The following is a 27,440-nucleotide window of genomic DNA, read 5'->3' as shown; positions in this document are numbered from 1 at the left end:
ACGTACTTGCAGTTTGGTTTTAGGAATTTTCGGTTTTTTAAGCAAGCATTTGGGTATAACCTTCTTCCTTTAAATGTTTGTTACTATACTTTTTCCTATGGATTTTTCACATTTTTTGAGCAATACATTAACATTTTACTTCGCACACGCACGCCCGTTGCCCAAGCCGCACCAGTCACATACAAATATTTTGCGACTATCGAAACGCGAGATATATGTATACACAGTGATAGCAATAAAAACAGTACACATTTTTCGCGCTCGGCACTGCGTCACCGTTGTTTCTTCATTACTTTTTACACACTTTTGTCCTTTACTTTATTTAAATTTTATGGCAAGATAAGTTGTATTAGGTTTGGCAGTTTCGGCGCTGCATTCGGTTACTCGTTCATTCGCTCGCTCAACTGTATCTCAATTGTTGTCGCTCAGCAGCACACATTTTATCTTTTGCTTAAACGCAATAAATGACAATAATATTAAAACTTAACTTGCGCCTGCACACTCATTTCGGTAGCGACAGTAACGAGCAATGACATCATCTGTGTGTCAGAATGCACACAAACACTGATTTTGCGTATATGCTGTATGTGTATTAGCACACTATTTTGGTTAAAAGCATCGCAAAATTTAGCAGATAAAATTATCAACAGCACTTTCTCTTACTAAATCTTAGCTTTGCGCACAGTCCGTCGTGCTTATTACAACATCAAATTAGAACACACAAAATTAATAAACCCATATCAATCTAAGATTATTATGACCATACAGCAGACACAAAATATAATACAAGTAACGTGGAAGCAACAGCTATAATATTTCACTGCGTTGCCAGATCAGACAAACAATATTAGCTAAAGCAGGTTCGGAGTAGAAATTTCAAATTAGTATATGTGTATGTATATATAAACTCATAACTAAATCTTTAGAAAATAAACTATTCCTTCTGCTGGTGGGTTTATAAACAATTTTACATTACTTAGTCTTGCAGGTTACGACATTTGAATCTGTAAATACAGAGGATCGCAGTAGCAAGAGGCACTTATGGGCAAAATTCTTTGAAAATGTGGGCATGGCCCTACCCTCTAACAAGTTTAATTTACATATCGCTCATTTGCTGCAAGACCGGCATAAGTCAAAAAAATCGATTCTCCAGAAAACGCGTTTAAAGTTTTCAACTGACTACAACCTTACACGGTGACTCCAACCTTACACCTCTTCTCAAGCGGAGCATATAAGAGGTATTCATATGAATTTTTCACTCAACATGAAGTATGATATAACGAACAATTCTGCAGCATTAACTCAAAAATCACGTTTTTTGATTTATGCCGGTCTTGCAGCAAATGAGCGATATGTATCGCCTAAACCACTTAAGCTAAAACAACCAAATTTGATAAGCACAAATCTTATAAGAACTTCTACCGACAGCGTGAAAATGAATAAAATCGGAATATGACCCCATCCAAAATATAACGGTACTGTTAAAAACTACGAAAATGGCAATAAATCAATACCGAATCACTTTTTCAGTGTGTGGCACCTTATAACCACCAGGTCCCCTAGGTACCGAATATTTAGACCCCGTTATAAAGTTGACATTTAACCAATACTTTCCTTAGGTCGCGCGACGTGTTTCTGTGAGTAGTGCAAGCCGAAAATGTAGCGTTCGTTAGAGCAGAAGTACGTGATTGAGTTCTGTGTGAAACTCGGTAAATCTACCACAGAGACGTTTGATATGATCAAACAGGCTTACCCAGATGTTGCTTTAGCAAGAAGTGGTGTGTTTCGGTGCCACCGGGCCTTTTTGCAGGGCCAGGAAAAGTCGCTGGTGAAGAAAGGTGCGACTTCGACAAACACCAGCAATGTGACTCGTGTGCGCATAATTTTGAACTCAGACCGTTGACTAAGTATTCGTTTAATTGCCCAGAAAGTAGTTTTATCAAAATCTGTGGTTCATGGCTTTGTCAGCATTTGAACATGCGCAAGGTGTTCACACAGATGGTCCCAAAAGTGCTCACTGACGACCAGAAATTGTGGCGAGTGGAAATGTGCAAAGAAAATTTAAACATGTGTGAAAGCGACCCGCAATTTTTGAATAACGTAATCACAGGTGACGAGTCATGGATCTTAAAGTATCTTCACGAGGCAAAGAGGCATTTTGAGACGACAGAGGGGATCCAAGCAACATGCATGTCGGCTCTCAAAGCAATTACGGGCGCCTTCAATACTTGGAAATCGCGCTGGCAGCGCTGCATCGACGCAGAAGGAACCTATTTTGAAAGTGTTTAAAGAATTGTAACTATTGGTTCAATAAATAGTTTTAAATCCAGTCCTATTATTTTCCGCACAAACCCTGTACATAAAGATTTTCGAAATTCCTGACGACTTTGTAACACATATATCGGTCAATATGTGAGTTATCCCAATTAAATAAGAGAGCGTGTTTTACTCATAATAGTGTATCTTTGTGTCTAAAATAGATAAATTTGAGCGAAAACTTGGCCTAGCCCCTATAAGTAATATCAGGATTTTCGAACATCCGGTTGACTTTACTCTATATGATTGATTATTAAGAATGTGACATGTTGATAGTATGTGGGTTTGCGAAAAGTAGTCAATACTACCCCTACTTCCAAATACTACATATTATAATGATTTTCGTTTTCTAACAAGCATTTTGTCGAATATGTCGGTCAGTGTATTTTCCTGGCTTTGATTTTTGCAAGTTGCAAGAGTAAAAAATGTTCGGTTGTACCCGAACTTAGCCTTTCCTTTCTTGTTTATTGTAGAAGCCTTAACTTTGGAAGAAATTAGAAATGTTCAAAGTAAGTTAAATTGTATGCCCTTCGTTTTTTATTGTGACTGATATTAGACGGACATTAAAGACATTGAGGTCGATCTTTGCCAATTTTATTGCATTGCTTTTTGAGCTGCAGTTGGACTGACTGTTGGCCACTTTAGCACAGGAAAATTTTTCAGCACGTAAAACTCTTTTGTACGCTTAGCGCAAATTTGAAATTTAGAGTGCTCGGAAGTGCATTCTTTAAACGCGTTTTTTCTCAAAATGGTGCTTTCAAAGTCGGTGACCAACATTACTCGAAAACAATTTAGCCGATTAGTCTCAAATTGTCACACGAATTTTTGAAATATATTTTTCTAGTAATTATTCGAAGATTCTTTCTTACCAAAAAATTTTTTTATAAACTTAAGGCCGGAATTTTTGTCGAAACTTTTTTTATAAACCGTTATTTTGTCAAAAGGTTTAAACGAAATCTTCGTGGTTTTTAAATTTCAGAGGATCCAGTTCAGAGATGTAGGGGTCACTGCAAAACGTCTTTTATGAGAGGAGCTCCCGGAGATCAGCTATTGTTTCTTTCCAAAAAAATATTATTACTAATACTAAGTCCTAAAATATCGTTAAAAGATGCCAAAATATGTCTACAAATTTTTGGATCAATAAATTTAAAAGCTTTCTCATTTCTGGAAAATTGGTTTTTTGGGCTTGCCTGGATTGTCGGCCGAGCTATTCAAACACGGCGGCGAAGACTTATAAAGAGCATGCATTCCTTTTTAGAATATGGTCGAACGAAAGCATGCCCAGCGATTGGAATTTAAGTGTGCTATGCCCAATCCATAAAAAAGGAGACCCCACAATCTGCGCCAACTACCGTGGGATAAGCCTCCTCAACATCGCATATAAGGCTTTATCGAGCGTATTGTGAGAAAGATTAAATCCCACCGTCAACAAACTGATTGAAGCTTATCAGTGTGGCTTTAGGCATGGAAAGTCAACAACCGGCCAGATATTCACCATGCGCCAAATCTTGGCAAAGACCCGTGAAAAGAGAATCGACCCACACCACCTCTTGGTCAATTTTAAAGCTGCTTTTGAGAGCACGAAAAGGAGCAGCCTTGCAAAACCCTTACGGCTATGTAAACAGATGTAGAGCTATACAAGAAGCTCCGTCAGGAGCGAGAAGTACTTCTCCGAGCCGTTCGATACCAATCGAGGTTTTAGACAATGCGAATCTCTTTCGTGCGACTTCTTCAATCTACTCGTGTAGAAAATAATTCAAGATGCAGAACTAAATCTTCTATAAGAATGTACAGCTGCTGACGTACACCGTTGATATTGATATTATTCCCGTCCTGCTATATACTGCACAATAACAACATCTGATGAGTAGACGTTACGAGTTTTCGACACAAAGGTTTTGCGAAAGATTTTTACTCCTTTGCGCGTTGGCCACGGCCAATATCGCATTAGATGGAACGATGAGCTGTATGAGATATACGACTACATTTACATAGTTCATTGATTTAAAAGATAACGGCTAAAACACCTTGCAAAAAGAAGAAACGACTTGGGCGCTGTTGTCAACTCGGCTATAATCGCGAAAGCGGTATCTACGCCAGTAAAGAAGAAAAATAAAGCTCTTTTATGATTAAAATTTGTTTTTGTTTTTTTAACCCGAAATATAAAAGACCGACCCACGTTGATATCGTTCAAAATGGAAAATAATTTTTATTGTACTACTCATTATATTAATTTCTTTATAATTACGTTCCCTATTAGAGTTTTCAACATAACTGCATTTTGGTTAAAGTTTTTAATTTCTGCATTATTGATACCAATCGACCCTGTCTGTTTCGGAGAGAACGAAATATTACTCTATGTCAGCCCATTGCCTAAAATGCATTCTTGATAACTACCAACAGCAAATAAACGGCGAGGTTGTGATAATGTTTTCATATATTTACAACCGGTCGCTACAGAGCATAATAGTTTTGTTCACCCAATGGTTGTACGTAACACCTAAAACTAAACGGGATAGATATGCGTTACATATAAATAAATGATCAGGATGACGAGAAAAGTTGAGCCCCGGGTGATTATCTGTCTGTCCGTCCGTCTGTGTATGCAAACTGTAACTTGAGTAAAAATTGAGATATCTTAATGACACTTGGTACACAGGTTCCTTAATTACGAGTTCATAGATGGGCGTAATCGGAACACTGCCACGTCAACAAATCGCTATTAACCGCAAACCCATAAAAAGCCGTAACTATGCACTAAATTAAGATATAAAACTGTTCCAAGGGGTAGCAGTAGCAAAAGGCAGCTGTGGGCAAAAAATTTTGAAAAAGTGGGTATGGCTCCGCCCTCTAATAGGTTTAATGTACTAAGCCACTAAAGGTACAAGAACCGATTTGCCCACCACTTATCCTATAAGAACTCTTACCGCAGTGCTCAAATGGCTGATATCAGAAGATAACCCCGCTCGATCCCCTTATAACGGTACTGTTCAAAACTACTAAAAGCGTAATAAATCAATAACTAATTACGCCACAAATATTACGGATACGGCGTGACAGACCGATTTCTACTAAATAAAGTACATTGCATTCTTCTCATATAGCTATGTCACAGTGAAAATGGGTGAAATCCGACAGCAACCACGCCTACTTTCTATATAACACATTTTAAAATCTACTTGATTCTTTTACTTTCCTGTACACAAATCAAGAAACAATTAATATAACGGGATACAATTTTGCACTAATAATTCCTTTAAAGTATGCCACCTTATGATCTAAAATTGCCCAAGTTCAACAAATACTGTTCAAGCCATTGGGTACAAAATATGTGGACTACAGTATATATAATTGACTTTTGATCGAAAGTATCGGTCAATGTATGGGATATAAAATCGAAATTTAGGCAGAATCCTTTCCTGGCAAAAGCAACCCCATATACCTCCTATAAAGATTTTCGAACTTCCGGGTGATACTATACTGGATATATCGGCCAATATTTGAGTTATCACAACGAAAATTACAGAGCGTGTTTTACTCATAACAGTGTATCTTTCTGGCCAAAATAGTAAATAACATTTGACCGATCCCAAAAGTAACTAATGTTAGGATTTTCGGACATCTGGCTGACTTTATTCCATATTATTGGTGATTGTATTTGAGGTACCTTAATGAAACTTAGGGAAAATCTTTTTAGTATGTGCATGATAACTGTTAATAGATAAAATCTGGTCGATACCACACCACCTCATTTATATGGATAAATATTGATTTTTGTTTTTAACAAAAGTGTATGTACGCTCATAACTTTCATACGACTGAACCAAATTTGATGATTCTTTTTTTATAATGTTCGTTGAGGTTCAGGGATGGTTTCTGCGGAGAAAAAAAATCGAATAATTGCCGGAAAACCCCTGAAAACAGCCCTTTTCTTTTTCTCATACAAATGAATGAATGTTTGTTCGTTAGTAACGCTAAGAGAACGGCTGAACCAATATTGATGAAATTTTAAGAAGTTGTTCGTCGTGCATTGGGAAAGGTTTAGAAATAAAGAACCTGTATGTTTTTCATGAGGAAAAGTCGGAAAATTGAACAATTCCAAAAAGTTAATTTTTTCCATACAAATGTTTTTATTCAATTTTTTGGTTTTGTTTTTCAATTATTTAAATCTTTCAAAATTGGCGTTTGCTTCAAAAATTTTTGAAAACTATTCCGTGAAAATGTTATGTGTTTTTCACACAAAGTGATCAATTACAGCTTGAAATTTGTCACGATGCCATGAAGAGGTCGCGCTTATATCGGTCGGCGTTCTTTTTGGCATCAACATACATTAGCAGCCCAAGCCACATGAACGGGTACTCCCAGTATGCGATGATATACGTGTGGTATTATGGGTCGCGATCAATCAGAAAGCGATCGTCACGATGTCATAGCAAAACTTTTCAACAGCTTCGATGGACATTATCTTGAAGCAACGCATATATGGTGCTGTTAGATGCTAGATGTACTCTGTTGAGTGGCAAAAGAGAGGTTTGCCGCACGCACACATTCTTCTTAGGATGGTGGAAGTGTAACCAGATCAAATTGATGAAATCATTCACTAATGCGACAATTCCTGATGCAAGGAAAGATCCACTATTATACGAAGTGATGAAAACCAATAAGGTTCATGGACCTTGCGGACACCACAACCCCACTTCGGTTTGAATGTCTGTCAATAAATGCACGAAACAGTATCCACGTACTTTTCTTTCGGAAACACAAACTAGAAATGATGGATATCCACTCTGTCGGCGTTGCTCACCAGACGACAATGGCAGAACATTTAGCATTCAATTTAGAGGCGTGAGTATCGAAATTGACAACACATGGGCCATACCATATTCGCCACTGTTGTCTTATTCACATTCAAAATTCATGTCAATGTTGAGTATTGCAGTTTGGTGTAATCGATAAAATACGTTTGTAAGTACGTCACCAAAGGAAGCAACATGGCGATTATTGGTCTTGAACGATACGGTCGATACGTGAACTGCAATAAAACGCTTTGTAGGATATTTAGTTTTGCAATTCATGAACGTTTTCCGACTGTTGTGCGTCTCGCAGTTAATTTGGAGAATGGCCAAAGAGTGTATTTCATCCCAGAGAATACAGTACAGCCAGTTGAAACATCGCCAGCAACAAAATTAACATTGACAAGTTTTTTCTTAACTTTCGTCAGTGATGTGTTTGTGAGAACATTGCTCTATCCGAAAATACCTTGATATTGTACATGGAATGCATCGTCGAATAGTTACGCAGGAAGCAAAGCCAACCAGTAGATTGACATCCAGGTGTCTTATCAACTAATGCATTAGGACGAATTTACACAATCCACCCAAAAAACGATGATTGTTTCTATCTTCGGTTGCTATTGATTAATGTACGGGGTTCAACTTTATTTGAGTCATTGCTTACTGTGAATGGTATATGGGAATATGTGCAAGTTTTGGAGAAGTAAGCCAGCAATTAAAAATGCTGGAACACGGTAATCACTGGAATGAAAATGAAGTTCGCATACTTTTCGATATAAACCTCGACATTGTCAAAGACATTTTACATCGTCTTCGCTAAAAATTGGAAATGGTTCAATTTCGGTTGTTACTTCCGGTGGTTCGATATCAATTCCATCTTCCTTTTATCAATTCACGAAGGATGAACTCATCACAAATGTTCGGACATTGGCCAAATTATCATAACTACGATTCCTTAAGTGCACGCACAATGTTAGCTGCCAAAAATACTGATGTTGTTGACTTCAACTGGAAGATTCAAAGTCAAGTTCCGGGAGACTTGCGCTCATACAAATCGATCGATCGTCTTGACTATGAAGACGACGCCGTGAATTATTCACTGGTATTCCTAAATTCTTTGGACAGGCTTAGTATGATACCGCATCATTTGCGTCTCAAAGTAGGATCTGTCGTTATTATGTTTCCCAATCTTCATGTGCCGAAACTGTGTAATGGAACCCGACTGATTGTGACGCACCTATCGAGTACAAAGGGACAGAATGCTTGATCCTACGAATTCCTTTGAGTTCAGTTCAGTTCAAACGTATTCCGTTTCCAGGGAAAATTGAATTTAAGATGACAGTCAACAGCACCTAAAGATAGTCGCATAGTGTGAAGCATAATTTTGTAAATGCTATGTTTTCCACATGGCCGTAGCGTGCTCACTAGTTGGAAAACCATCTTTTCTGTACACCGGAACAGAGACCGAAAAATGTTGTTTATAAAGCTGCATTACATTGAAAAAAATGAAATGATAAATTTAACTTTCTTTTCATTTCAAACTACATAATTTCACGCAGGACAACGGCTGCGGGGTCAGCTAGTTTATAATAAAAATGCTTCATTTTGTAAACGACAATAACTTACAATGTTTGTTCAGAAAGTATTACGAATTTTGTGTTTCTTAACGAATGTACGTTTTTTCCAATCTTCAAAGAAATTGAAAAGTAATTTTAACTTCTCACTCGTAGCATAGCAACGTCCTGAGGAAAATATTTTGATTCATTTGTTGGAATATGCAATACGAGTATAAAAGACGGACCAAAACGCGTTCAAGCAAAACAGCTGTCAAAAATAAACTAAATATTCAAAATGGCCGACTACATACAACAAAACAATCGAAAATCGAATACACGAAGCCGAAAATTCAAAATTAGCAACAGTTTTTGTACTAACCTCGTTTGAATTTGCAAAACGTTGGCTTACCTGATGTTAAGAAGTTCAAATGAATTTGACTGACTAGCTTTTTCTTGTGTGCAGCACACCAATTTTGTTCCAAACATTATTGTCATCGTAATATTATATAAGTAAAAGCGAATCCTCTTTTTAATAATTATTCACCTATTCGTGAGCAATAACAGAATTGAATTCTTTTTATTTACCATTTCAAAATATTCAGCTGCTTAATTATATGTCAAATCTTCATTTTTAAGAAATCTTCATTTTTTATAAAGGGATGGTTTGATCAGGATGACCTTAATTATTTTCAAAAGTTATACGTTTTGTAATTAAGGCAATATAAGTTCAGAGGGAGCGCTGAATTTGGCGAATGCCTAGAGTTTTAATTGGTTTGTCCAATAGAACTATTTCGCTTAGTGTATAAGAGCTAAATGGACCGTAAGGCACCAAATATTATAAGTATTAAAATCATAGTTTGATTAAGCCTATTCAAACGAAAGGCAAAATAGCAAACATGAAAAACTAAATAATATAGGGGCGATCTGAGTTCGCGAAAAGGAAGGATGCCCCTCTCCTGGCGGTTCCTGGTTCCTGCAAACAAGTCCTTCAGAAAAAAATTAACATACATGGCAAAGTTATAGGTAACCCTCTACAACTTTTGTACTAAAATTTTTAACATACATATTCTCAAAATAAATGTGAAGAATTTTAATGTCGAAGTGTTTGGTTTTTTTATTTTTGCTTCCTAACAGTCCCACTATGTTGGTACTATACACACATATATATTTTCAAGTTACCAAACTGGCTAAAACTTATGAAAACGTACTTCTATTTTCTTTTGAAAATTAAATCACCCTAAAATATGGTTTAGTGCCCAATGTCCTTCTCAGTTCTTCTTATACCCTTATGAAGCTTGTAATGGTATACTATACTATATAAACGACCAGCATGACGAACTGAGTAGAGTTAGCAATTACCATCTGCCTGTCTGGAAGCTGTTTATTTGTTGGAACTGCCCATATCCCACTATTTTATCATATAGCTGCCTTACAATCTAGTCGGTCAAAATCGTGTCTTTTGATGGAAAGCTTTGATGATGATTTATTTTGCAATTGTATATACACGAATTTTGGCAGGAATTATTGTCCAAAACAATGGTCCAATCTCCGAATAAGTGGTTCAGATCGGACATACATATAACTGATAGCTGCCATACGAACTGATCCATCACCATATCCATATTCTGTATGGAAAACGTTTATAATTAAAAAGACATAAAAACGATCAGCACTTGTGGTGCAACACTGCGCTAACATGTCTTCTGACGCATGACGCTTTTTCTTTTCTATAAATAATGGATTTTGAGTCGTAAGTAATGCAAGAAAAAAATTTGTATTTTAATTAATTTTAATTTTTTTTGACAAAAGAGAAAACGCTTATAATTGGCGAATCGAAGACAGCTTACTGCTTTTGTGCAGCCAAAGTTACAGCTTTTTCTTGATCTTGTTTCATAAATACATTTTTATACAGATTCGTTATGATCGTTATATTATCGTAGCAAACAATAATTAGTATTTAACAAAAATATTAAGTACTTAACAACAGTTGAAATTCAGTTGTGATTTTTAGTATTATAGGGAGACTTAGTTATTGTAAATTTTACAGATTACAAATACTAAATGATTTGTCCGTTATGTGCATGTTTTGTGTTTTTACTTTTAACAAATGCAAAATGTTTCATGACTATGCCGTTTTGGCGCTTATTGTAATTTAAAAGTTAACAACTATGCGTACACATGAGTTATAGTTCTCAGATGTTACGAATACTTGCAAAACTAACAGATGACCCGATTACCAGTACAATCAGTGTATGAACACACAGTAGGGGTATTTTCTTGCTCTTGCAAGATTGCAGATTGCAAAAATACTACACCGAAATATACAAGGGCACGAGAGCACCCATTGCAGAATCTAGTGATATATGAGCGACTGATTCAGTCAATTTATTGTAAATGACTATTGTGCATGGCTATTGTGAATTGGCTTCTGCATACATTTTTAACAAAAAAAAAACTGTAACAAAACTTTATAATTTAAATAGAAATTATAAAATCTAATTAAAATTTACCTTTCTCAACAATTTAAAGACGTAATATGTCTTTATGTAAAATGGCAACCACAACAGGGTTGCAATTTTATTTTTGCGTGACATTGCACGCAAATATACATGGGTTTTGGTCTGACATATTTTACAGCCCTTGCAACTATTTTTCTGCGTGTGTTTGTTGTTGTGCCGTTGTAAATCTGCAATTCTTGCACCGTGCACCGGGTTTTGCAAGAGCAAGAGAATACCCCTAGTAAGTAATCATTGACAAAAATCATTATTAGGCTTCCAAACTGCTAGCTTCGATGTGTACATACATGTATACTACTATTACTTTGAGAGCAACATATTTATGGTTTACATTCTGGTTGTTGTACACCCAACTCTGTTTTTACACGGTAGATACGTTCCTCAGAAATCCGTGTAAAAAGCAGCCGTCTCCTATAAAAAAAGAGGGGGGATACGTTCCATGTCATCCGAAACGCGTGTAAGATTAAATAAAAAACTATACTAGTATTTACTTCGAAAAAGCGTGTAAAAAATGTTGAAAACTATACAATTTCAGATATGCATACAAATTGTATGTTCATATGGGATTTTATTGAGCATTACAACTTAAAATACATAATTCATAGAGGTGAAAAATTGGTTGATTAAGCACAAAACAAAAGAAATCTGTTAATCCAGAACTAAGAACAGAAAAATTAGAATAGAAATAAGGAAAAAATATTTAGATTGCTACATAATTATTCGTCGCTACTTGATAACAAGGGCAAACATAATTACAAGACAGTGATTTAAAAATTGTAGTAGATTAAACATTTTTTACAAAAAAAAAAATTTCTCAGCCGTGTGACTTCAAATCCGTGTAAAAAAAGAGTTGGGTGTATTACAGTTACAGGCAAATAAGCGCCCTTTGCACAACATAAGGACAAAGGTCACTAAATCCTTAATATGGCGACCTCTAACGGCAGGTAGGAAGAATAAAGTTTGGTGTTGCCAATTTGTTTTTAATTACGGGAAATAAATGTAATAGCGGGATTCTGTAACCAGTCTCTAGTCTCTATTTGAGTTATTTTGAGGCAAAATCTCAATTTGTGACTAGTTACTATTCACTAAACAGTCTCTAGCGTTAGTCTCAAAATATTGCCTCAAATATGAGACCTGGTAGTTAGCAGGTCACAAAACTAAAAAGAACTCTTGTCTGCAATTTCCAATATACTGAATAGAGATAATCACAGATATTAATCGATTGTCGTTTCTTTATATTTTGTAAGCAACTCAAAAACGAAAAGGTTAAAAATAAATCAATTTTACATAAATTTCGTAAATATTATGAAACAAAGTCAACATCTATTTTTATTGATAATTATGTTTTTTGACTATGTTATAGAAAATTTAATATGTATTTGTTATCGAAATATTTATTATCATTCAAGTGTAAAAACATCTCTGAATGATGAAATGTAATAGCCCTGACAGACGGGCAAAATTAATGCGCCTTAAGCAACGCTAATGCGAATTGAAATTTTATGGTGATAGACGGCAGGCTTGTGCATTTAGACAGCTGTTTGTGAAATTTGTTTCATTATTAAAAAAAAAAGTGAAATAAAAATGAATAAGATAAATTATTAAAAGAAATTTTGGTAATTTTGGAAAATCAATATAAATTTTACGAAAAAATTCGTTTATTATTATCTACGTTAAAAGATAATAGAGTGAAATTAATAGCAATAATTGATTGTAATGCGGAAAAAGTGTGCAAAAAAGTTTTAGAATATTGGAAAAATGGATAGCAAAAGTGCGACATCTGTCAATAAATAGCAAAAATCGGACATTTTTGAGCAGTGTTGCCTACTCAAATGTAGTAAATTCAACCAAGTACTCGGAATTCTTGTGCATTACAAACTTGCATTAACATGGGTCAAATGCGCAAATAAATGTAAATTAAGCCCACTAATGCATATTAGCGCTGTCGTCTGTCAGGGCTATTAATCAGTTTATTACATTAGGATTTTCTAAGAATGGATAAAATAAACTGATTAGGGTACATACATATATCTAGAATCACAATATGTGTCGAAAAAAATTACATTAAGCGTATAGATTATAGTAAAACAAAGTACAAACCTGAATAAATTTAGTGGCATGAAATATAACTACAGACCAAACATAACCAACAACTTAATGCCCGTATTTTGGCCAAACTCGATGCAACCACCGATAACAATGTTAATCAAATATTTCCATTTCACTAAGGAAATTCGCGTTCTTTTAACATTGAAACGGGTATTCAAAACAATGCGCATGCCCGTGATCTCTCATCTTCCCCTTTTTTTAACATTAGGCTTAGTATACACAGAAAAAGGACACATATATAAATGAAGAGAAAGCAGTTGAAATAAATTGCAGCTATTTGAAAGGGGATGTTATACAACGGTAGTTACAATGCAACTTTAAAATCAAAAACTCTATTAACCGTGTTCATATTCGTAGATATACTTCTTATGTACATAAGTAAACGAAAAGTGCACTGTGAGTGAGAATGAGAAAGGACGAGTGATCACTGGTTGGTGAACTGTGAAAAATATGGCGAATAACAAAATTAAAAGTAAAACATACGGGGTAGAAAAAGTATAACATTTTTAAATTGCAAACATAATTATACTCGTACTATAAACAAATCTATCGTTGCTGATAGTTTCAAAATATCTGCGATATGTACATACATATGTATATGGAAACGTACACATATACATAGGTACAATTGACTACAGTTGGCCAGCATTCCTCAGTGAATTTTGGTTATTGAGGGAAAAAGCCTATAATAACGCATATGTATTGTATATTTATGTATGTATATACACATTTATATCTAACTACAGATGCATAGTTCAGGTTTTCTGGATTGTGGTACAAAAATTTAAACTAGTTGTTGTACGAGTATTACTTATTTTGCGTGAAATACATATACATATACATATACATACATAAATTCTAAGCCACGGTGGGTATTTATAAAAATTTGTTCAGAGTTTTAGCCATGACAAACGAGCTAAATTAATGCGCATTAAGAAATGCTATGGTGACAGAATTGCCCATTTAGTCAGCTGATTGTGAAATTCGTTTATTTATTAAAAAAAGTGAAATAAAAATGGATAAGAGGAAATTATTAATGACAATTTTGGTATTTTTGGAAAATGAATATAGATTTAATAAAAAAAATTGTTTATTATTAAATACATTAAAAGATAATAAAGAGCAATTAATAGCAATACTTGATTGTAACGGGAAAAAAGTATGCGACAAAAGTTAAGAACATTGGAAAATGGGTAGCAAACTGTGCGTTGTTTATTTTCTGTCATCTTTTAATCATTAAAATTTGTTTGTGTTAATATACTTGCGCATACTTTAACTAGCAATATAAAAACTGCTTACCTCTGATGCTATAAACACAAAGAAGGCAACAGTCTTTAAGCGACATCTGTAAAAAACTAGCAAAAATGCAAAAAATTTGTGTGCATTACTAATTTGCATTAACATGGATGAAATGCGCAAGTTAATACAAATTAAGCATGCTAATGCTAATTACGGCTGTCGTCTCTCAAGGTTATTAATTACTGATAGAATGGTGTGCATAGGCTGACTAGGATTATAGTCCAGAAATAAATTTTTTGTAATATTCTCATTTGGCAGTTTCGCTTTGAGATCTTCAACAACCGATTCTACTGACTGTAATTATTGTAATTCAAACCTTTGGATTTAATTAATACTATTTTGTTAAATTTAATATAGAAAGTGGAAGTCTTTTCAACAAAAAGACGAAGATGTAGAAAAACGTGAGCGTTAAAAGCAGCAGTTCGTCTCAAAAATTTTAGCAAGGAAAGTATTGTGTAGAAGACTTAATACCAATGTAAATTGACAAATAGATCAACACTCACCACCTTCAAAATTACTTTCGACAGTACTGCTTATTCGAGGCTATATCTATTATTGGTATCTCTGCGAAACTCATCCGTTTACGCAGAATGACGTTGAGCACAACCATCACCTTCGTCAAAATCGGGAAATAACTCTACATTCCAGTCGATACCAGACGAGTCTTCTTCAACATAATAATCTGAACCGCAGAGTCAATGTTTACATTTAAAATACGATGGATATCGAAGAAAATGGAACCATAACTGTATATTAAGCGCATAAAATCTTATGAATACACTGGTTGGACCCTGACGTTCGTATGGAAAACGACCCACCCATTCAACGGAAGAACCATGTGATAGCGACTTATCTGCACTGGCATGACCTCGCAAAAGATAGAAGCAACCGTCGGAAGTCTCTGTTCTAGGCTCGGATGGCCTCACGGTTGTAGTGCCATGAAAGGAGAACAGTTTGTGTTACGTTTCACAGCAGTAAAGACTTCAATGTTCCAGCATTATAATAAAAATAATTTTGGTAAAAATTTGTACAGAGTACATGAACTTTTTATGCGTATGTACTGTATTACAACTAATTCAAGCTAACATATGAATTATAGGTTAAATTTAAATTGAATCAACATTCATATATACATATATACAGTTCTCCACAAAAAATAGGAGTGAACACATGAGAAAAACGAATCTTGTAATGTTCATTACCAAAATTTTTTTATTTTCAAATTTTTGCACAATGTAAATTACTAAAGATCTATTAATATTTCAACATTTCATATATTTCAATTAAAAAATAACAGAATTTTATATCGCAGTCTGTAAAAAAAAATAAAAAACTAGTTCCTCATAAAAATATGAGTATATTATGTACCACGGTTTTTTTAACACAGCATCACATTTCCAAGGCATAGTCTATGAGATCCTGAACACGTTTTATTGGTATTCCTTTCTAAGCCTCTTTCACTTCATGCCATAAATCTTTCGAATTCGTTAGTTTCTCTTCAGCTACTCTTTTCTTGATATCGGTTCACAGGTTTTCTATGAAGTTGAGGTCAGGAGATTAAGCAGGCCATCGAATAATCTCAACAGCGTTGACCTTGAACCTTCTTGTGCGCACTTACTAGAATATTTAGGGTCATTTGTTGATATACCCATATCAATGACATATTCCATGAGGAATTTGGTAACATCACCTCACCTAATATTTTGGCACATGCCCTTTGATCCATGAAGCCTTTAATTAAGTGAAATGGACCGCCGAATAAAGTTCCTAGAGCCTGTTTTACCAAATAACTCAATTTTGAATTCGTATGACCACAATATGTTTTTCCATTTAGCCACTCTCTTTTGCAAATTGTACATAGACTTCTGGCAAATAATTTGTTCTGCACCAAACGCTTACGAACACTTAATTGAAAAATGTAGTTCGTCACGGATGCTACTGCTTGATGCAACGGGATTGATTTTTCAGTAGAGTACTATATTGCGATTGTCTGCAGGGGATGTTTTGCGCTTTCGTCCACGAGTTTAATTTTTATATTCCTATATTTTAATGCAATTGAGGAGAGCATTATACGTTTTCTCGGATCTCATTATAAGTTTTTCCTATTTTCTTAATTTTTTTGTAATTTCTCGCTTTCCCTCTGTACAATGCTTTCCTCTACCCATTGGTGAAAATCCCAATGATTAAATAAAACAATAACTAATTAAAATTGTTGCTAGATTCTGAACCCATACTTACTTTTCTAATTTTGTGAATATTTTTTATGTTAGGGATGAGTTTGAAAACGAAATATCTAACACTCTGTGGAAAACAATAACAAGTGTCTCCGAGAACTACCAAAGTAGAAGTAGAATAGCGATCAACATAATAAAAATGTGTTTTGTATTTTGTTGCTAGTATCCCGTTATGTGTACCGTTATTGTGATTTAAAAAATTATTAAGCAAAACACATTTTTCGTATAGGCACTTCTATTATTTTGTAGAAAACTGTACGTATTGACAATACATCAGTGAGTACTTCAATTTCTTTGTTCGACGGAATCGTGAATAGATTCCAATCAAACTTGGTATCATATTAACTCAAAGTCATACACTCACTTAGTTTATTACTATATTAATAATTGCTGAGGTATACTTGAGAACTTATTTTCAAGCCATTTTAAAAATACGGTATATAAATATAAATATATTGCATATGGAGTAAAGTCAGCCTGATGCACAGTGATCAGTCTTGTATGGAATCAGCGGGTAAACATACTTCTACTGCCTATATAAAAATGAAACTTTTGCTAAAGCTTTTTAAAATGTCCCTTTCCCGCCTATAACTCCGCCAACAAACATTTGATAAAAATGAGAGAATGCTGAAATGAAAACCAAAGCTCAAGTATATATGACGAAAAAAAACATAAAAAATAATAAAATTTACACGTATATACATACACGTAAATAGAAAAAAATATGAAAAATAACACACAAAAATGGCATGACTGGTAGAATAACGTGAATAACGAAGAGAGGACCAAAAGGTTGCAGCTGAAATCAAAAGCTTCGACTTAGAAAACATTACTTATATAAGCAAACTTGACCCATTTGAGGGCGAGACAGGGATCACAACTTTTTGTATACCTGAAATCGATGTATAAAGAAAAACATACCACTCAAAAGGGCACTTATAAAACAATAGTTTTAAAATAATAAAACAACATATTATTATACTATACTATATTAACACATACCTTTCTTCTCAATATTCTTTTCGATTTATAGCGATTAAACATGATTTTATATTGCAATTTAATTTATTACAAGATCTAATTTTTAAGCTACTTTCACTCAAAGTCCGCGTGTTTCTATTGTCTCACTTCTCTCGCTTTTCGTATGTTAAAGTGTATTTATCGTTAGCTTTACTGGTTTTTAAGAAATAGCTTTGTACAAACAGTGGTAAATTTCAAACTTTTATCTTTTTATTTTTGGCCTATGAAATCGACCAGTGTGCAATGTTTAAAAATTTATAATATCAATTATATGGTGTAAAGTCACAAAGATACACTGTTATTAGAAAAATATGCTCTTTTAATAAAATACCTCCACCTTGGCCGATATTTGTGGCTTAAAGTCAACTGAAAGTTATACTAGGTATGTATGGTATATGGCAGGGATGAGCATATCAGCCTTCAGTGGCATTTTGCCCGTACGAGCACGAGTGCACATTTTGAGGGCTAGGTGAGGGGATCATCGCGGGCAAACATGAAGAGGGAAGTGAGAGCAACGTATTTTACCACACCATGTTTACAAATGAGAGCGCACGCATATATGGGAAGTTGCACTGTGGGTAATAACAGTAAAATTGCCTAACAATTTTAAGATTCTTTGTAACTACTATAAATTTATAAAATGTAAGACAAATAACAAAAAGTATAATAAATATTTGATTTTAGTAATCATTTTTTTAATATGTCTAATAAATTATATGTTTGGTTTAATCTCATTTGCTATAGCTCCACGCATTATTGTATCAAGTACAAAAATTTAAATCAGATAACCTACTTCTTATCTTATATATAATTTTCGAAGCAAAAAGTTTCAAACCAGGTTATTTCTTTAAACTTCCTTATAAAAAGTAATTTCAATAATAACTTCAGTTTATGAGAGAATCTTATGAGAGCGCAATGTAAATACATAATTACCCAACAACCCTTCTATCACCCGCCATTCCCAGAATTTCCAACGACTCAAGTGCTGAACACAATACGACGACAGACGACAAACGACATCTGTCAAATATTAAAATACACACGTTCTTATGGACACTGTTATTTTGACGACGACACGACTACAACGACAGTTGTCGTTCTCTCTAACTTCAATATTCTCCTATATTTGCCAACGACAGTAGGACGACAGTAGAGTTGACAATAGAATGGAAGATAGAGGGATGAGGAAGAGTGGTGATACCACTAATATGTAAAATGTAAAATTATTTACAGCTCTTACAAACTTGACGTTATTTTACAAATAAAAGCATAAAATAGCTCTATTTTACCATTTGTAATAACAATTGATAAATTAAAACAAATAAATTTACCTATTTACTTATTTTTTGCATAAAAAATTTCACTTTGAACAAAATGTTAAAATTTTATTGAAGTGCAAGGTATTAGTATGGCCACAACGAAATTGTGTACATGCAAAATGGACAACTGCGTTGTCTTGTGTACATGCCGGCCATTGTTATGTTGCTGCATTCTTTCGAATGTTCATGTAGTAAGATGCACAACGCCATTTTCAGTTCACTGTCGTTCTGTCGTGTCGTGCTGCATTCTTTCGAATGTTCATGTAGTAAGATGCACAACGCCATTTTCAGTTCACTGTCGTTCTGTCGTGTCGTGTCGTAAGCATTGTAAACAGCATATCAGCTGATTGCTCTCTCATACCGCAGGGTTGCCAGGCTCGATATACTGTAGTAAATATAAAAATTGTCTTCAATATATTTGAAATTTTCTTAAAATAACTCAAATTCAGAATCGAATGCTATTATTTATAAATATATAAACTAGTTTTAATAGTTTGATTTTAGATTTGATATTTTTTATTATGAAAAATTATAATTGAAAACATAGATGTGTACAAAACTACATATGCGTATTGAGTAATGGCAACATTGTTCGAATGAAAACGAGAACAAAACTCTTGCCGCTCGTGGCGAAGTGAGAAGATGTTTCTGCCATTAGCGTTTGTATTCTACGAGTATTTGTGTGCTTAGCAGAGAGCTGCAACGATCACAATTTTTTCAATCATACCCGATCATTGACGCAGATTTTTTGTGACGGAAAACTTTGCTTCAACAAAAATGAATGATCGTAAGCGAGCGTGATCGAAGCGAACAATCAGTTTCAATCACTGTTGCTTGTTTCGTAACGATTTTTCTCGATCGAACGCCTTGTGTGAGCAACAAAGAATGTTCGAGAATGCTGCTAACATTCCGATCGATCACAATCATACCGTTTGGTCATACCGGGTGGTTCGATGGAATCTTTGCTCATTTTAAATTTATTATTTTAATTGATATATAAAATTTATGCCACAATTATTATATAGTAGTACAAAAATATGAATTCTTATTTTCCCATAAATACATTTGTAAAAAAGGGATCTTTCTCCTTTTCTTATAATCTTATTTTTCCCTTAAATACATTTGTAAAAAAGGGATCTTTCTCCTCTTATGATCCCATCAACAGCAAAAAAAATGCAAAGTTGTCGCTATACGCCGCAGTGTGTTCGCTTAGAAGGTTGTGTGAAAGAGGTAAATGTGTAAATTGTATTCTAAGACTTGGATTAAAAGAAATCACTGTCTTCATTCAAAAAAATATGCACCGTATAGCGACAACTTTGCATTTTTTTTGCTGTTGATGGGATCAGAGTCCCATATTTTTGAACACTGATTCTTATGTAAAATTTAACGAGGAATCGAATGGAAAAGTCAATTTTGAAAAAAAGTTGGTGGAAAAGCACAAAAAACCGGATTTTTTGGAAAATAATGTTTCTTTTTGGATTTTGAGCGTCAACTTTGAATTTTTTTTGCTGTTCATGGGATCAAACTCCCATATTTTTGAACACTGATTCTTATGTAAAATTTAACGAGGAATCGAATAAAAATGTCAATTTTGAAAAAAAAGTGAGGGAAGAGCACAAAAAGCGGGATTTTTGGATTTTGAAATTTTTTTTTGGATTCTGAAAATATTTTTATCAGAAAGCTGAGATTTTTTTACATAAAAATGGATAACTTCAAAATTTTTTTCACTCAATTTTGAGGTCGTTAAAAAATAAAAGAAAAAGTCATTTTTTTGTTTGATCTCAATTTGAAGTACGCGCCAAAAATCAATGGAGCAACTTTGGCCACTAAAAAGTTTACAGATATTCTTATTTTAGTCTATATTATGATATTCTAAAGTTTCGTCAAAATCGGAGAACCACGGGTACAAAACCATGTCGCCAATTGATGGAATGGCCCATATATATTATGATAGCAAATACATACAGCACTTACTAATAAGTTGAGTTGCAGTGTTCTCAATAATCGGTGGCGTAAATAATAATAATAATAATTATAAGTATTAAATAGCATAATTATGGAGAGCGAATCGGCGAAGAGTGTTGCTGACAACATAGCAAAAGGGATGTACACACTATCTGGAAAGCGAAAGGGAAGAAGCTTTATATGGAATATACTTACTGAAATACTAAAACCGGACAACAGTACATTAAAAGAATTTGTTTTCTGTCGCACATGTCGCAATGTGTTAAAGTACAGCACAAGTCAAATGTCAAATTTAAATAGGCACAGCTGCTGCAAAAACTTAAAGCAATCCAAAAGTTTAAAAACTGTCACACCGTTGGACAAAACTGAGACCATTGAAAAATGCGCAAATTGGATTACAGAAGACTGTCGGCCATTTTCAGCTGTGCGCGGTTCTGGGTTTGTTAAGCTAGTAAAGTTTTTTATTAAGATCGGTGTAACTTATGGCGAGCACGTCGACGTGGAAGATATGCTACCGGATCCAACAACCATTTCACGTAAAGTCTCGAAATGCGCCAATGAAAAGAAGGAAGAGTTAAAGGCTGAAATCAATAAGATTGTGAGCAGTGGTGGCGCGTCAGCAACAATTGATATGTGGTCGGACAACTTTGTAAAGCGCAACTTTTTAGGAGTAACATTCCACTACCAAAAGGATTTCAAATTCTTTGACCTAATTTTGGGAATGAAATCAATGGATTTCGAAAGGACAACAGGCGACAACATCTTAAAAAAACTTAAGAGTTTATTCAATGAATTTGATATTTCGAATATTGAAAAAATTAAGTTTGTAACGGATAGAGGAACAAATATCTTAAAAGCCTTAGAAAACAATTCTAGACTAAATTGTAGCAGACATTTGTTTAACAATGTGTTGGACAAGTCGTTCTCTGCCACCACAGAACTCGCAGAAGTGTTGGAATCGTGCAAAAAAATTGTTAAATATTTTAAAAAATCAAATTTGCAGCATCTCCTGACCACTTCTCTAAAAAGCCAATGCCCAACACGTTGGAACTCCAATTATTTTATGCTCAAGTCGATTATTGACAATTTTGGAGAGATGAATACCATTTTAAGGCAGAATGAACAAAGCCTACGAATTCTACATATCAACATAACTGTTGTTAAAGCGGTAGTGGAAATGTGTGAGAATTTTGAAATTGTATTTAAAAAACTGCAGCTTTGCAGTGCACCTTCACTGAGCTATGTGTTGCCAGGAATTTTAACAATTAAAAATCTATGTCAGCCGGCAACCGATGAAATACCGGTAATTTTAACATTAAAAGAAAATATAATAAATAATATTAATGAAATATGGCTCCCTAACATCGGTATATGGCACAAAGTTCCATATTTTTTATATCCCCCGGCTTTAAATATGCAGCCAAATGATTTAGAAGACATAAAATTATTTTGCAATACTCGCATTTTGACAGAAAATCAATCAGCATGTCCAAATACACCTTTATCGGATTCATCGACAACACATTTTTCATTTGACTCAGACAGTACCTTATATACCAATAGCCAAGTTTCAGCAGGGAATAGAACCAACGACACTTTCTTTTTCCCGCATTTAATAAAACGGAATTCCACACAAACCGCAGAGACGCCTGAGGAAGAATTTGAAAGGTACTGCAATGAAAAAGTAGCAATGGATGAACATTTTAATTTAATTGACTGGTGGCAAAATAATGAAAAGAAATACCCATTTTTAACAAAAATAGCACTGCAAATTCATTCGATTCCTGCCAGCAGCGCAGCCGCTGAGCGTTCTTTTTCTTTAGCTGGAAATATTATAACTGAAAAAAGAAATAGGCTCGGACCATGTTCAGTTGATAATTTGTTGTTTTTACATTCATTTTTTAAAAGTTTTAGCTATTAAGAAACCAAGTTTGTTACCTTTTTTTAATTTTAAGTTTTTGTTGATCTCAATGAAGAAGTGATAAAAATTTGAAATTTGTGTTCCCTAATATTTTAAGCATTACCTTAGTTTATTAATTTTAAGCATTAATTGAATTTTAGTTTTAAGCGTTACAAATGAAGAAATATATGCAGTAATGTTTTGGTTAATTTTATGCATCGCAACTTGTTTTCGTTAAAACACACAAATATGTACATGCGAACTATGTATATACATATTCGCAGGGCAATTCTCGATCTGATTGGTTCAATCACAATCACTTCAAACGCACACTTGATCGATGTCTGAGTTTTCGTGCATCGTTGGACTTGATCGTGTTTTTCTGTACAATCATTTCCAATCATCATACCGGAACCGAACAATCAGTTTCAATCAGTAAGCAGAGCAATCCAATCAACAGATCGAACTCCTTCGTTTTGAGCACGAAACTCGATCGAACAATTTTGTTGCAACCGCTGTGCTGAGTTGTGACCGTTTTGAGCGAGGCTGATCAAACCGGATCGATCATACCCAATGCAGGTCTCTGGTGCTTAGCCACTCTCAATCAATAATGCCATACAGCGCAAATATATTTTTATTTGATGATTTCTTATAGTTTTGAAAATATGTATGGCAATACTGAAAGTTCATGGGCTACGAATCAGGTGACAAGCAAAACAATGAACTGCCAGACAAAATCCCATTAAAAATAACTGACAAAATAAGTTCGTTATTTTTCATTGTGGAGTACATAAGTAATTGTGTTGTGAAAATATAGTGTCTTTTTTTTATTAAAAATACAGTGTATAATTGTTTTTACTAAAAATAAAGTTGGTAAGTGTATTATTAAAGCCATCGTAAATACATGTATATAAATATATTATGTTTTCCTAACGTATTATAGGAAAATGCCGAGAACTAAAAATAAGTGTGTGGCTGGATGCGTAGGAGCGCGACGGTTTTTCCCCAACAAGGAGAAGGATGGATCCAGGTTCGTAAATAATTTTAATTAGTAGAAAAATATAGTTATTTAGTGAAATTTAGAAATATTTTTTTATAAATTGTGCCTATTTTGATATTGTTTTAGATGCAATTTATTGCATGATAAAAAATATATCATACTTGCGAATTGTAATGTAATTTAGTAAATAGTATTGTAATATTTAATAGATCCAATTTAATATGTTGTTTGGAGTAACGTAGTAGATGTAAATATTACTATAATTATAAATTTACGTACAAATAAATGTAATACTAGTAGAAAGTATCGTAAATACTAATAAATGTTGTGATTTTATTTTGTACCTATATGAGTGATATAGGCCTATAGGGGAACCGAGCACCCAAAACTAACTTCGGTAACGCGCCTTTTGTATACCTCAGCGGTGGTGTGAAAATTACAAACTCCCAAAACATTTACTAAAAATTCCCTAACGCATTTCTTCCATAGTGGCATCATTGGCAAATGTTATAAAAAATGTGGACTTTGACAGCGCTCTCTCGAATCAAAGAGTTTCGTATCAATTTATCCATGGCCGCAACCACTCTGCGATGAACATTAAATTACGGAGGAATGTGATTGATTTTTTTCGCAACTTGTTATGCCCTTCTCTCCGTAAACTGATATTCCCCTCATCTAGCCCCCGTGTGCACTTTGCTAACTTTGCGGGCTAAAAATGTGCCCATCCCTGGTATATGGGGTTAAGGGTACTATTGGCCGATTCAACTCATTTTGGACAAAAGGTTATATTATTCTCAAGAAAACATTTCACCCGAATTTCAGTAACCCATCACACATATTGAACAACTCTATTAACAGGACAGAAGGCTGGTAACCAGACATTGAGAAAGCAGCCTTAAATTCGTTATTTTTTGCAACGAAATTCATTTGCATGAACATATTCAAAATTCAAGTACAGTCTCTTGGATTCGTATACCAAAAAAACGTTTTCGCCTTTATTCGTAAATAAAATTTTCATATTCAATAGTTTATTTATTACAGAATGTATACCACAGAAACGCGTGCCCGGATCCACTAGTACAGGGTAGGCCATTTAAAGTTGACCCATCTGGCAACGCTGTAACTTTTAACAGCGCTGACAAATCGGCTAATGTCATACCGCGTTAGAAGCGTCATTCGAAGACAATTTATACCATGGAACAGTACACTCCAAAAGAACGCGCTGAAATTGTTCAGCTTTATATTCAAAATAACTTTTCAATTGTGTTAACTCAACGTGCGTTTCGCAAAAAAAATAAAGTGAAAAGTGCTCCAGTTAAGAACACAATTAAGTCTTTATACGCAAAATTTGTGAACACCGGTAATCTCAGTAATGCCAGTCATGCATCCAGACAACGCACAAGACGTTCTGATGAAAATATCGAAGCTGTACGAGACAGTATTGAGGAGACTCCATCGACATCGAGTTATCGCCGCTCTCAGGAATTAGACATATCTCGCACCACTCTCCGACGCATAATTCATAAAGATTTGAAGATGTTTCCATATAAAATTCAAATGGCACAAAAACTAAACCCAGCTGATTATCCGCGACGCCTTAATTTTGGCAAATGGGCCAATGGGCGATTGATATCGAAAAATGGTGATGTTGACTGGCCACCGAGATCACCAGATTTGACGCCACCAGACTTTTATTTGTGGGGTTATTTGAAATCCAAGGTATACGCTAATAAGCCAAAGACCTTAGCTCAACTGAAAGCCAACATTCGACGTGAAACAGCCGCCATATCATCCGAAACATTGGCCAAAGTCATAGAAAATGTCGAAAAAAGAGTGCATTTAGTTGTCAAAGCTAAAGGTGCCCATTTACGCGATCTAATTTTTAAATATTAGCTGAAACAAATCCCCTTGGGCCAAAATAAATTATTTTTGAAATGAACAAAAAACATTGTTTTCTTGTGTTCTTTTTTTTTAGAAACAAATGTGTCAACTTTAAATGGCCTACCCTGTATATGTTATAATAATACCTGACGATTACCCTCCTCCCGCCCAACCGACGCGAGGGGCGCAATCCGCGAACGAGCGGAATTAGCCCAGTCATAAAAGGCAAGAGAGTTTTAAACGTTGCGATCTTAAGCTGCTCAGCTACAAAAACAAAAATTTCAACAGCGAAAATTAAGAATTAGATTAAAGTTTATTATTTTTAAATGTTATTGTTAAAAGTAGATAAAATATTTTTTTTAATGGTAAAGAGTGAGTCTGTTAGATCAAATGTGCTGGAATGAGAATTGAAATCATAACATATACGGCGGAATGGTTCGTTTAACTCAAAATTTGTACTAGAAAATTTTAAAAGTATGGGTCTAAACTGCCTGGTAGAGCGAGCGGGAACGTTAAAATTAATATCAGATAAGAGAGATGGGCTACAGACTGACTCATTCATGAGTTTTACAAGAAATATTATACCAAGCATCTCCCTACGACTAGCGAGTGTCGGAAGATTTATAAGTTTTAAACGGTTAGTGTAAGGGGGAAGATTTAAACTGGAATCACAAAGCAAATGATTTAAGGCAAAAATTAAAAATTGTTTTTGAACGGACTCTAACTTATCCTATGGACTTAGTGAGTAGAGTTCCAAACCACAGAAGCATACTCTAATGTAGGCCTCACCAGAGATGCTATTGAAAGAAAATTTTCAACAGGTAAGATTTAATATTACTTTATAATAAATTATTATTTTTAAAAGTGTATCATATAAATCAAATGAACATGAATGAGAATTAAAGTTAACACAGAAGCGGCGGAAAGGTCCATTTAGTTCAAAATTTGATTCTTATCATTTAAGTTAGATCAAACTAGACACAGCGTACTAAATTTTACTAAAACCGGTTCAGTAGTTTAGGAGTTAACCACGGAGAAAATGTGATACGTATTTTTTCTATATATACATAATGGTAAATAAGGAACTAAAATAATAATGCAACGCAAAGCTTTATTCCTAACATATTGACCGATAATCCGCCCGAAAATCATTATATTGCGTAGAAAGCTCAAAGTAGACCTGAACTGATCTCACTTAATTTTAATATTTTGTGATCAAAAAAGTCTTGCGGTATTTTTATTGAATCAATTCGTGTGGCACCCATACATCGAGCTTCTTCGTGACTCCAAGCTTCTTCAAATGGTTTATAACGGTTTGATGACTACTATGCCGGTCTCTTTCGACCAATTCAGCGATTTTATCGCAATTTTCGACAACAGGCCTTCCGGAGCGTGGCGCATCTTCGACCACCTCTACACCAGAACGAAAACGTTGAAACCATCGTTGTGCGGTGGAAATGGAAACTGTATCGGGTCCATAAACTGCACAAATTTTATTGGCGGCTTGAGATGCTTTTTTGCCTTTATCGTAG

At 34.5% G+C, this 27,440-nt stretch overlaps 1 protein-coding gene across 44 annotated transcripts in view; it reads right to left on the bottom strand.

Annotated features, from left to right (window-relative positions):
* Window positions 1–27,440, bottom strand: part of LOC105231504 (protein pangolin, isoforms A/H/I/S) — a 454,601-nt gene that overhangs the window by 256,669 nt on the left and 170,492 nt on the right. For 17 of the 44 annotated variants that reach the window (XR_007423206.1, XR_007423207.1, XR_007423208.1 and 14 more), the window contains exon 1: window positions 7–27,326. The exons of the other annotated variants lie outside the window; for them this stretch is intronic. The gene's annotated coding sequence lies outside the window, so the exon portion shown is untranslated. Of the gene's footprint in view, window positions 1–6; window positions 27,327–27,440 lie in introns of those variants that run through there. 44 annotated transcript variants of the gene reach the window in all.

The sequence above is a fragment of the Bactrocera dorsalis genome, chromosome 6 (assembly GCF_023373825.1).
Source record: "Bactrocera dorsalis isolate Fly_Bdor chromosome 6, ASM2337382v1, whole genome shotgun sequence".
Taxonomy (NCBI): Eukaryota; Metazoa; Arthropoda; class Insecta; order Diptera; family Tephritidae; genus Bactrocera; species Bactrocera dorsalis.
This window is presented reverse-complemented; position numbering and strand designations above follow the sequence as displayed.